At 31.3% G+C, this 10,612-nt stretch overlaps 1 pseudogene; it reads left to right on the forward strand.

The window, feature by feature from the left end:
* Positions 1-2,546: 2,546 nt before the first annotated feature.
* On the forward strand, positions 2,547-3,999 carry LOC144558654 (uncharacterized; annotated as a pseudogene).
* Positions 4,000-10,612: the final 6,613 nt, after the last annotated feature.

Here is a 10,612-nt window from a genome sequence, read left to right on the forward strand (position 1 = left end):
CGCTCCAACGCGATCGGTTAGAAATTAGGGACCGACGAAAATATTAGTTTTTTGACCATTAATTATGCCGTTAAAATGGAAACACCATTGTCTCTGGGTGTTAATAGCAGTTAGCAAAAGTGTATTACACCATCGGATGTGTTTGAGTTGGCGTTTACATGTAGTTTGCCATCTGTTATTACTTTGGACCGTTGGTGATTTCTTTTTATATATTTCATTATATATGCCTGTATTAGGGGCTAGCCTCCATTTATATATAGCAATATATATATATATATATATATATATATATATATAGAGGTAGGCTAATATACAATTGATTGTTCCTGAGGTCCCGTACAACCAAGTCATTTTCTGATTTTTAAAGTCCAAATGATCGATCCAAACCGTTCATCTTGTTCTCCATATTAATATGTGTTTGGAGACCAAATTTTACATTTTTCTGAATTTTTTTACTATTTATTAAGCCACTTTGAAAACCGCTGATCCAACGGTGGCTTAACAAAACAGTAAAACCAGAAGCTACCGTTGGATCAGCGATTTTCAAAGCGGCTTAATAAATAGTAAAAAAATTCAAAAAAATGTAAAATTTGGTCTCCAAGCACATATTAATATGAAGAACAAGATGAACGGTTTGGATCGATCATTTGGACTTTAAAAATCGGAAAATGACTTGGTTGTACGGGACCTCAGGAACAATCGATTGTATATTAGCCTACCTCTATATATATATATATATATATATATATATATAGGACTTGGCTACGGTGCTATGGGTTGCATAGAGGCCTCCCATGCTACGGCTCAATATTCGAGTTTTTAAAATCCTAACGGTCGATCCGAACCGTTCATCTTGTTCTCCATATTAATATGTGTTTGGAGACCAAATTTTACATTTTTTGGAAATTTTTTACTATTTTTTTAGATTTATTGAAAATCATTATTTTTCAGACAAATCTGGACCATAAAAAACAGCGATATTCAATAAATCTACAAAAATAGTAAAAAATTTCCAAAAAATGTAAAATTTGTTCTCCAAACACATATTAATATGGAGAACAAGATGAACGGTTCGGATCGACCGTTAGGATTTTAAAAACTCGAATATTGAGCCGTAGCATGGGAGGCCTCTATGCAACCCATAGCATATTAGCCAAATCATATATATGTGTGTGTGTGTGTGTGTGTATACGTATATGTATATACGTATACGTATATACGTATATATATATGTATATATATATATATGTAGAGAGAGAGTAAGACTATGCTACTTCGCGAATTAAACGAGCTGTTTTAATTCGCGCTCATATCTCTAATTTTGAAATTCAAATAGCCGATCCAAACCGTTAGATGTTTAATCTATATTAAAATGTGCTTGGAGATCAAATTTTATATTTTTTGGAATTTTTTTACTATTTATTAAGATGGTTTGAAAATTGCTGTTTTTATTAAAGTTCTGCATCTTAATAAATAGTAAAAAAACAGTAATTTTCAAACCATCTTAATAAATAGTAAAAAAATTCCAAAAAATATAAAATTTGGTCTCCAAACACATTTTAATATAGATTAAATATCTAACAGTTTGGATCGGCTATTTGGACTTCAAAATTAGAGATATGAGCGCGAATTAAAATAGCCCGTTTAATTCACGAAGTAGCGCAGCCTTACTCTATATATATGTATATAGATGTATAGATAGGCTAATGTGCTTTCGGTAGCATATAGGCCGAAATACACACGGTCCAAATTTGAAATTTCAAAATTCAAAAAGTCGATCTGAACCGTTCATCTTGTTCTCCATATTAATATGTGCTTGGAGACCAAATTTTACATTGTTCTGAATTTTTTTTACTATTTATTAAGCCACTTTGAAAATTGTTGATCCAACGGTGGCTTAACAAAAGAGTAAAACCGTTGGATTAGGGATTTTCAAAGTGGCTTAATAAATAGTAAAAAAATTCATAAAAATGTAAAATTTGGTCTCCAAGCACATATTAATATGGATAACAAGATGAACGGTTCAGATTGACTTTTTGGATTTTGAAATTTCAAATTTGGACCGTGTGTTTTTCGGCCCATATGCTACCGAAAGCACATTAGCCTATCTCTCTCTCTCTCTCTCTCTCTCTCTCTATATATATATATATATATATATAGGAGGGTTCAAATGCCTCCATTTTTTGTGTCTCCATCATGCTTCCATTTTTTAAAACTTAAATGTCAAAATAAAACCGTTGGATGTGATCTATGTTATTTTCTCTATGTGCCCAGAAAAAATTATTACATTTTGATTTTGCTTTTATGTGAATCAATAAGTTAAACAATCAATGTCTATAAATTATCCACATTAGCATACATTTTTACAAGCTCAAGATGACAACCAAAACAAAGTTGAAATGATATAATTTTTTACACGTGCATAGATAAAATGATGTAGTTCATATCCAACGGTTTTATTTTGAATTTTAAGATTTGAATTTTGAGTTATTAAAGTTTATAAAAATGGAGGTATGATGGAGGCAAAAAAATTAGAGGCATTAAGAATAAGATGGGCCACATTGAAACGGTTATAGAGAAGAAAACTGAAAAAGAAGTGAAAGAAGCAAGGTTGAGGCTCAAAGCTTCCATTGATTCAATTAAATGGTTAACATTTCAAGCGTGTGTTCTTAGGGGCATGATGAATCTCACAAATCAATAAATCAGGGAAATTTTCTAGAAATGATAAAATTGCTTGCTTCATACAATGAGGGAGTGAACCAAGTTATGTTAGAGAATGCTCCAAAGAATGCGAAATACACCTCACCGTTAATTCAAAAAAAACTTCTACATATCATGGCTCGAAAAGTACAGGTTGCAATTAGAGAAGAAATTGAGAATGAGAAGTTTTGTTTGATTATTAATGAATCTCGTGATGAATCTAAGAAGGAGCAAATGGTAATTGTTGTTCGATTTGTCGATAGAAAAGGATTTATTTGTGAGAGGTTTCTTGATCTTATTCATGTTAAAGATACATCATCACTAACCTTAAAGAATGCAATTGCTTCAGCTCTATCTGACAATGGTTTAAGCATATGCCGCATTAGAGGTCAAGGATACGACGGAGCGAGTAATATGCGCGGTGAATGAAATGGTTTACAAGCTCTTATTCTTAAAGAATGTCTGTATGCATACTATGTTCATTGCATGGCTCATCAATTACAATTGGCCCTTGTTGCAGTATTAAGAAATGTGCATGAAGTTCATAATTTTTTTTAGAATGTGAATTTTGTTATAAATGTTGTTAGTGCATCTCCAAAACGTCATGATGAATTGCAAGCACAACAGGCTGAAGAAATGATCTGCCAAATTGATTTGCGTGAGCTTGACACTGGTAGAGGGGCAAATCAAATTGGTACATTGCAAAGGCCAAGAGATACTAGATGGAGCTCTCATTTTAAGGCAATTTCCAGTTTGATGCATCAACATCTATTTTAAAGAGCATATCAACTAATCATTCGGTACCATATACTTCTCGAGGGGATGCCGGTTTTGGTGTGAAATTGCTTCTCTCATTCGATTTTGTGTTAATTCTACATTTAATGAAAGTTATCATGGTAATTACAGATGTGTTATGCCAAACTCTACAATTGAAATCTTTGGATATTCTTAATGCAGCGCATCTGCTATCGAGCACAAAGTCACTACTTCAAGAGCTAAGAGATCATGGTTGGAAACCTCTTTTGGATAAGGTAAAATTGTTTTGTACAAAACATGAGATTGAAATTTTCGATATGAATAAAAGGTTTGTTGATCTAATTTGATCTCGTAGTAAGAAAGACAATACCACTATAGAACATCATTATCGAGTAGACATATTTAATGTCACAATAGATCAACAATTACAAGAGATAAATGGTCGATTTAGTGAGCAATCTACTGAACTTCTTACCCTTAGTGTTGGTCTAGACCCAAGACAAGTGAAGTCATTTAGTATTGAAAATGCATGTCAATTGGCAGAGAAATCCGCTTCGTATCCTCTAGTTGATAGATTGCTTTTACTAACTACTACTCTTCCTGTCTCAACTGCTACTACATAACGGGCTTTTTTAGCCATGAAGCTCGTTAAAACTAAGCTTCGAAATAAGATGGTGACGAATTTCTCAGAGACTACATGCTTGTTTATATTGAGAATGAAATAGCTAATAAGATTACTTCAGATGAGATTATTGATGAATTTGATTTTTTAGGAAATCATAGGTCTAAATTTAAATAATATATTTCATGTTTTTAATTTAGTTATGATAGACATGGTGTTTTATTGATGCTAGTTATTTATTGTATCTTTTTATTAACTCAAATAGTGAAAGATTTTGTGTTATAAAAAAAAATATTTTTCATTATTTTTTTATAAATGATGTTTAGCGCCCCCCCCCCCCCCCCCACCCCCCATATTCAAATCCTGGTTCCGACCCTGCGATTGGAGAATGTTGATGCGGCGATACGGGGATCCCCACTACTTCATTTGATGAAGATTGACGCAGGGACCATTGTGGATTGGAAAAAGGGTCGTCATATCAAGTTACACATACAAATATTAATATCTAATTTTGTAAGTATTAATATCTTACATTTTAGTATTTATTATTATGAAGGTTAACGTAGGATGAGTGCAGCAATTGTAAAATATGAACCATATAATTAGTGGGAACCATAGTACAAATTTTTTTTAATAGAAATGCGGAGATAAATGAAGGGACAGTGGTGTAGGAATGATTATAATTATTCAAAAAATTAACATAATTCTCCATTCGTATATGAATCAAAAATAGCGAACACAAACTTCTAACAGGTAAACTAATAAAGTTATACCCAAGGTTCTAAATAGCGTTTATCGCGTCATAGCGGGAAGCCGAAAAAAAAAGCTATAGCGAATAGCGTCGCTATAGCGAAAGCTATGCCACATAGCGTTTTTTTTATTTTTATAAAAATTATATCATATATTTGTACTAAATATCAACATTATCTAAGTCTCATAGAATAATAAATAACATCAAATTGATTAAAAAATTATAGTATTCATATTGAACTAATACAAAGTCCAAATTGCGACTCAAAATATCCATAGTATTACTAATATCATAAACTATCGATCTTTTTCTATTCAAAATATATTCAGCATCATGACATAATCTATCTTTTTTCTATTTAAATTTCAAAATAACCTAGACATCATGGCATAATTAATTATCTTAATCTATTCAAAATATTCAAACTACCATATAGTAAGTATCATTTTGTTACTTCAAGAAATATCTTAATATATTTAATCTGAGCCTTTATTTATAGCCCATATAAATTAAAAAAAAAAGAAAAAAAAAACAGCTCATGTTGCATAGCGCGCTGTAGCTTCCTTATTTGATCTCATTTAATAATTAATAATTTTTTTATCAAAATAATAATTAATAATTTAATATAAAGCTTAGTACGTCAATTATAAAAAAAAATCACGGTTAAAATCCAATCTGAGCCTTTATTTAAAGCCCATATAAATTGAAAAGAAAAAAAAAAGCATGTTGCATAGCGGGCGCTATTTGCGCTACACGCTATGCGCTATAGCGGACCGCTATTACCGCTATAGCATCTGTAGCTCAAATAGCGTGTTTTAATTGTATAGCTCAGCGTTTAGGGTCCAAAAACGCTATAGCGCGCTATTTAGAACACTGGTTATACCAAAGTTATGCGGTAATTTCTTATAACAAAATTAACAAAGAGGCGCATTGCAAACAATTTTAAAATACACCAATTTTAGAGTAAAGCTAATATACACTTAAGTATACCGTACTCTTAAGTTTAGGCCGTTCGATTTCTTTAAAAGTCGTGCTTTCACGACTTTTAAAAAATCTACACAACTTTTAAAGAAATCGAACGGCCTAAACTTAAGAGTATGGTACAACAGTGGGTGAATAGTTCTATTCAAGCAGAATTTAAAATAACGCTACTTTTACATATTATTTAATGAAATTTTAGAGTTTAGACTCTTTAGATAAAATAATGAGATGATTGCATAAAAAGACAAAAATGCCCATGTATACAAAATTTTATTTGCTGTTCATCAAGTACTATATATTAATTAATGCGTTCCATGAAGCTTAAGATTGTGCTCTAGACGGGGGACGCAGAGGAAGTGAACGACAAATTTATTGTGCGGAGATGAGAGCTACAAAATCAAGGATGATTGGACGAGGTCATCCGCTCCAGAAAGAGAATTGGAGAGGGAACAAAAGGGAACGAGTACTGTTTGGAGGAAAGCGTTACGTAGATTTTGACAAAATCTGTTACCTTCAAATTGGAGTGTAAGTTTTGACTGTTTAGAGGATTCGCTTCCCCCATCAATGTCCCCTTTTCTTTAATGAGATGTTTCCTTTCTAATTTTGAAGAACATCTTAAAACCCAATTAAGCCTAGGTATAGTGATTGTTTCTTTTTTTCTTTTCCTTATTTCAGGCTCAACAGATGCCAAGGCGCAAAATACCTCTTTTTCCTCCTTTTTATTGTTTTTCTCTTTTTCCATCTATAGTAAGAACTAACAAGTCTTTCCATAAAGCTTTGTATTGTACCGACTATGAATGATACCAAACTGGTACCAGCATAAAAAATTTCTAAATATTTCTAGTCTAACATCGTCAATTTCACAAAATTCCTACTCAATTGATGCATTTCAATTAAAAAAATAGAAAGACAAGAATTTACTGTTTTCTTCTAATGGGATCTACTCGTCTGGTTCATTTTATAAAATTATGTTGGCTGGAGGAAAAATTGGATTTAATTTCATGGAGGTTTGGGCTAGTCATACGCCAATTAAGGTAAAAAATTTCACTATTCTAGTTTTAAAAAAGAGAATTTTGACACATGACTTGATGTTAAGAAGAGGGATGTTGTGTGAGTCGAAATGTCCCTTGTGTAATACATGTTCAATTAAAACTCCCTTGCATTTATTATTTTATTGTACCTGTGTGACTCAAGTGTGGAACTAGGTACAAGTAAGAAGAGGTGAGACTTTGTTGATGAAAAAAATATTCTGTTGTTGAAACTTGGGAATTATCTTCACACTTGAGTTCAGTAGGGGCAAGAGGAAAGTGAGAGTGGGCAACAAAATTCATGGAAATAGAGGAATGAGGTTATCTTTAGAGGCTCAGTACTGTTGCTGGCAATACTTACTGCTAGAATAACTGTAGTATTCTAGCAACACTTGATGTGGAATGTCAGTAAAACACGGGGCTAGAATAACTGCACTATTCTTTAGTCTTAATTTCTATTTTGTAGCTATACTATTCTTTAATGGATGGAGTTAGAATAGATAGAATAATTAGAATAGTGAAATTTGAGATTAGTAGATGAAAATAGAGAAAAAATAGTAATTTTTATATTAATGTCAAAATAATGATATTCGGATTAGTAAAAATGTTGTTTGGATTGTACATTTAGAATAGTGAATAGCTATAATCAAGGAAGAATAGTGTTAACAATGTGCTAATTGGTAGTCACTATCAAGTTTTTTTCTTTTAAATGTACTAATTAAGAGAAAAGATAGGCAAGTGGGATCTCAAACAAATTGTCACGACGTGAAGATAGCAGAAGTGACGTCAATTTTGTCATTTCAGAATTGTGTTGGCGAAAATCTGAGAAGGAAGTATTTTTTTCTCTCTCTTGATACTTCTGTAAGAGCGGACCCACATTGTACCCCCCCCCCCTGGATTTTGAGTTTTAGTGGAGATCTATCGGTCCCGACCGAATTATAAGCTAGTAAATCAGAAATTACCAATCAGAATATTAGAAAGTATAAGTTAAAGAATTGTTTTTTATTGAGTACCCAATTAATTAATGTGTTTCAATATGATTAGCTATTTAAACCCGATTCGATATTTTTTTTGCCCAATTTGATAAACACTCTAAATCCACCCCGGTACTTCTGAATAATAACTATTCCAATATTTACACAAAAATAGACAATAGTTATTATTTGAGCTATTACGAATAACAAAAATATAATTTGAATGCATATTGCTATTTTAAATAGCTTCTATTCCCGAATAGCCCTTGTTCTTGGCACATCCATACATAGTGACAATGAATTATTCGGGTTCAGTTCGGCAAGGTTAAAAATTCGTAATTCGGTAATAATTCGGATATAATTCGAAAATGATTCAGAATTATTCGGACCAGAAACCTCAGTCCTGCAAGAGAGCAAAATAAAGTGTTATGGGAAAAATTCGCGAATAATTTATAAAATTCAGAAAAAAAATTCATAAAATTTACAGATTATTCGAATTTAACTCGATCAACCGAATAATTCAGCGTTCAATTTATCATTACACAAAAAACGAATTCTTATATTCAGATATAATTTGCAAATCTTTTACTATGATCCATACATATCCAAACTCCAAAGATCTGGAATCCGTACGCGATGAGCGCCTCAAAAGAACCGAACTAGAAATAATTTAAAGTTGATATTTTTGTAGTTTGGTGGAAGAAAATAAGATGACGTACGGACTGGAACTGGATTCACGTAAAATTTCCAGGCTGCAGGCACGCATGCATGATTCTTTGTCTTTTTCTTCTTGGCAGTTGGCCCAATAAAACTGAACTATTTTACTGGAGCCAGATCATCGAATTTAATTACCTCAAAACAATCATAAATAATTTGTTTTTTTAGAAAAACAAATATATGTTAAAAAGAATGATATTATTTACACACATTATCCGCACTAATGTATTTATATTTTTTTTATAAAAGTAGTTATACTAATGATAAATTGCGTTACTATAATAAAAATTAATTTCAAAATCAATTAATATATTTAGTTATTCAATTAAAGTTTTTAATTTGAATGTTCTTATGATTATTGAGAAAAGATATTAATATAAATGATTTATATACTAGGCATAACCATTTCTTCAGTAATTTTTAAATTACTTATTCAATAAGTAATTTTCAACGTCTGTTTTAATAAATGTACTATATACATTAATACACACCATGGGGTTCGAATAAAAAAATTAACATAATTCTCCATTCGTATATATACGAATCAAAAATAGCAAACACAGACAGGTAAATTATTAAAGTTATACCAAAGTTTTGCGGTAATTTTTTATAACAAAATTAACAGAGGCGCATTGCAAACAATTTTAAAAGACACCAATTTTACGACTCGTTTGAAAAATTAAAGAATAGCGCAATAAGAATGTCATTTGAATAGTAAAAGTAAAACAGTGGGTGAATAGTTCTATTCAAGAAGAAGTTAAAATAATGCTACTTTTACATATTATTTAATAAAACTTTTAGAGTTTTAAAATAGTGAGATGATTGCTTAAAAAGACAAAAATGCCCATGTATACAAATTTTTATTGAGTTCGGCTAGTATAACATCGGTGTCACACTAACTTCAAAATCAATTAAATAGACTTCAAATGACTAATTCAAACCGTTCAAACCGATTTACTTTATGACTGATGCGTTTATATACAATTTTTTTATATTTTTTAGTTATTTTAGTATCAAATCAAGCGGTAAAAATATTGGAAAAACGAATGTATTAAAATTAACTTAAAAACTCACACATTTGACCGCTTTACTTGATACTAAATAAATTTAAAAAATTATAAATTTTGATATAAACACACAACTAATGAAGTAGATCGGTTTAAACGGTTTGGATTCACCGTTTGAAATCGATTCGATAGGTTTTGGAGTTGGTGTTATATAGGCTGAAATGACAGTGATGTTATACTAGCCATACTCACTTTTATTTGCTGTTCATCAAGTACGATATATTAATTAGGGGGAATTTCATGTATACCCCTCAAAAACTTCAATATTATGTATTTTCCCCTCAAAAGTTTGTAATTACATATTCCCCCCTCAAAATTGCAAAAACTCACATATTTATCCATAATTAATTTTACAATACATTAAATATTTCTAAAAGTAATTAAATATAATATTTGAGACTCTATAGACCATTATACCCTTATTTCTTCCATTTCTCATTCTCACCATAGTTCTTTCTCTTTATAAGATCCAAGTGCACAACCTTGCTGAGATTTGCAAATGAAGATGGCATCCTCTCTTTTAACGATTTGTTTAGTTGTAATTTCATAATAATCAAATGATTTTGTATTTCGTGTTTCGCCTCAGTATTAGTTTCTTTCTATTTCTCCTACAATAAGTTTTGCTTTTACATTGGGGTCAAATGTACCAATTTGTATTTTAGACTTCGTACCAAGAATATGATACTTTTAAACATTAATTAATGCAAACTACTATTGGCTTGCACACTTGCATCTCACGATGGTATCTAATATATAAGCAATTCTCTAATAAGAATGTGAAATTGTTGGCACTAAGGTCCAATTTCTTAAGCTCCTACAATTGGCCCAGCTCTGAATGTTGGTTTCCAGTAAAATGAGCCTTCAATCTAGCTTTGCCTGGTAAGCCTGTTATTGCTCAAATTAAGAACCTTCAATTCACACAAATTAGATCAAGGCAATTCAGACAAAGAACCCTTTAATCCACACCCACTAAGGTTAAGTTCTCTGAGAGATACAAATTCAGTGACTACTTGTGG

The sequence above is a fragment of the Carex rostrata genome, chromosome 8 (assembly GCF_964058835.1).
Source record: "Carex rostrata chromosome 8, lpCarRost1.2, whole genome shotgun sequence".
Taxonomy (NCBI): domain Eukaryota; kingdom Viridiplantae; phylum Streptophyta; class Magnoliopsida; order Poales; family Cyperaceae; genus Carex; species Carex rostrata.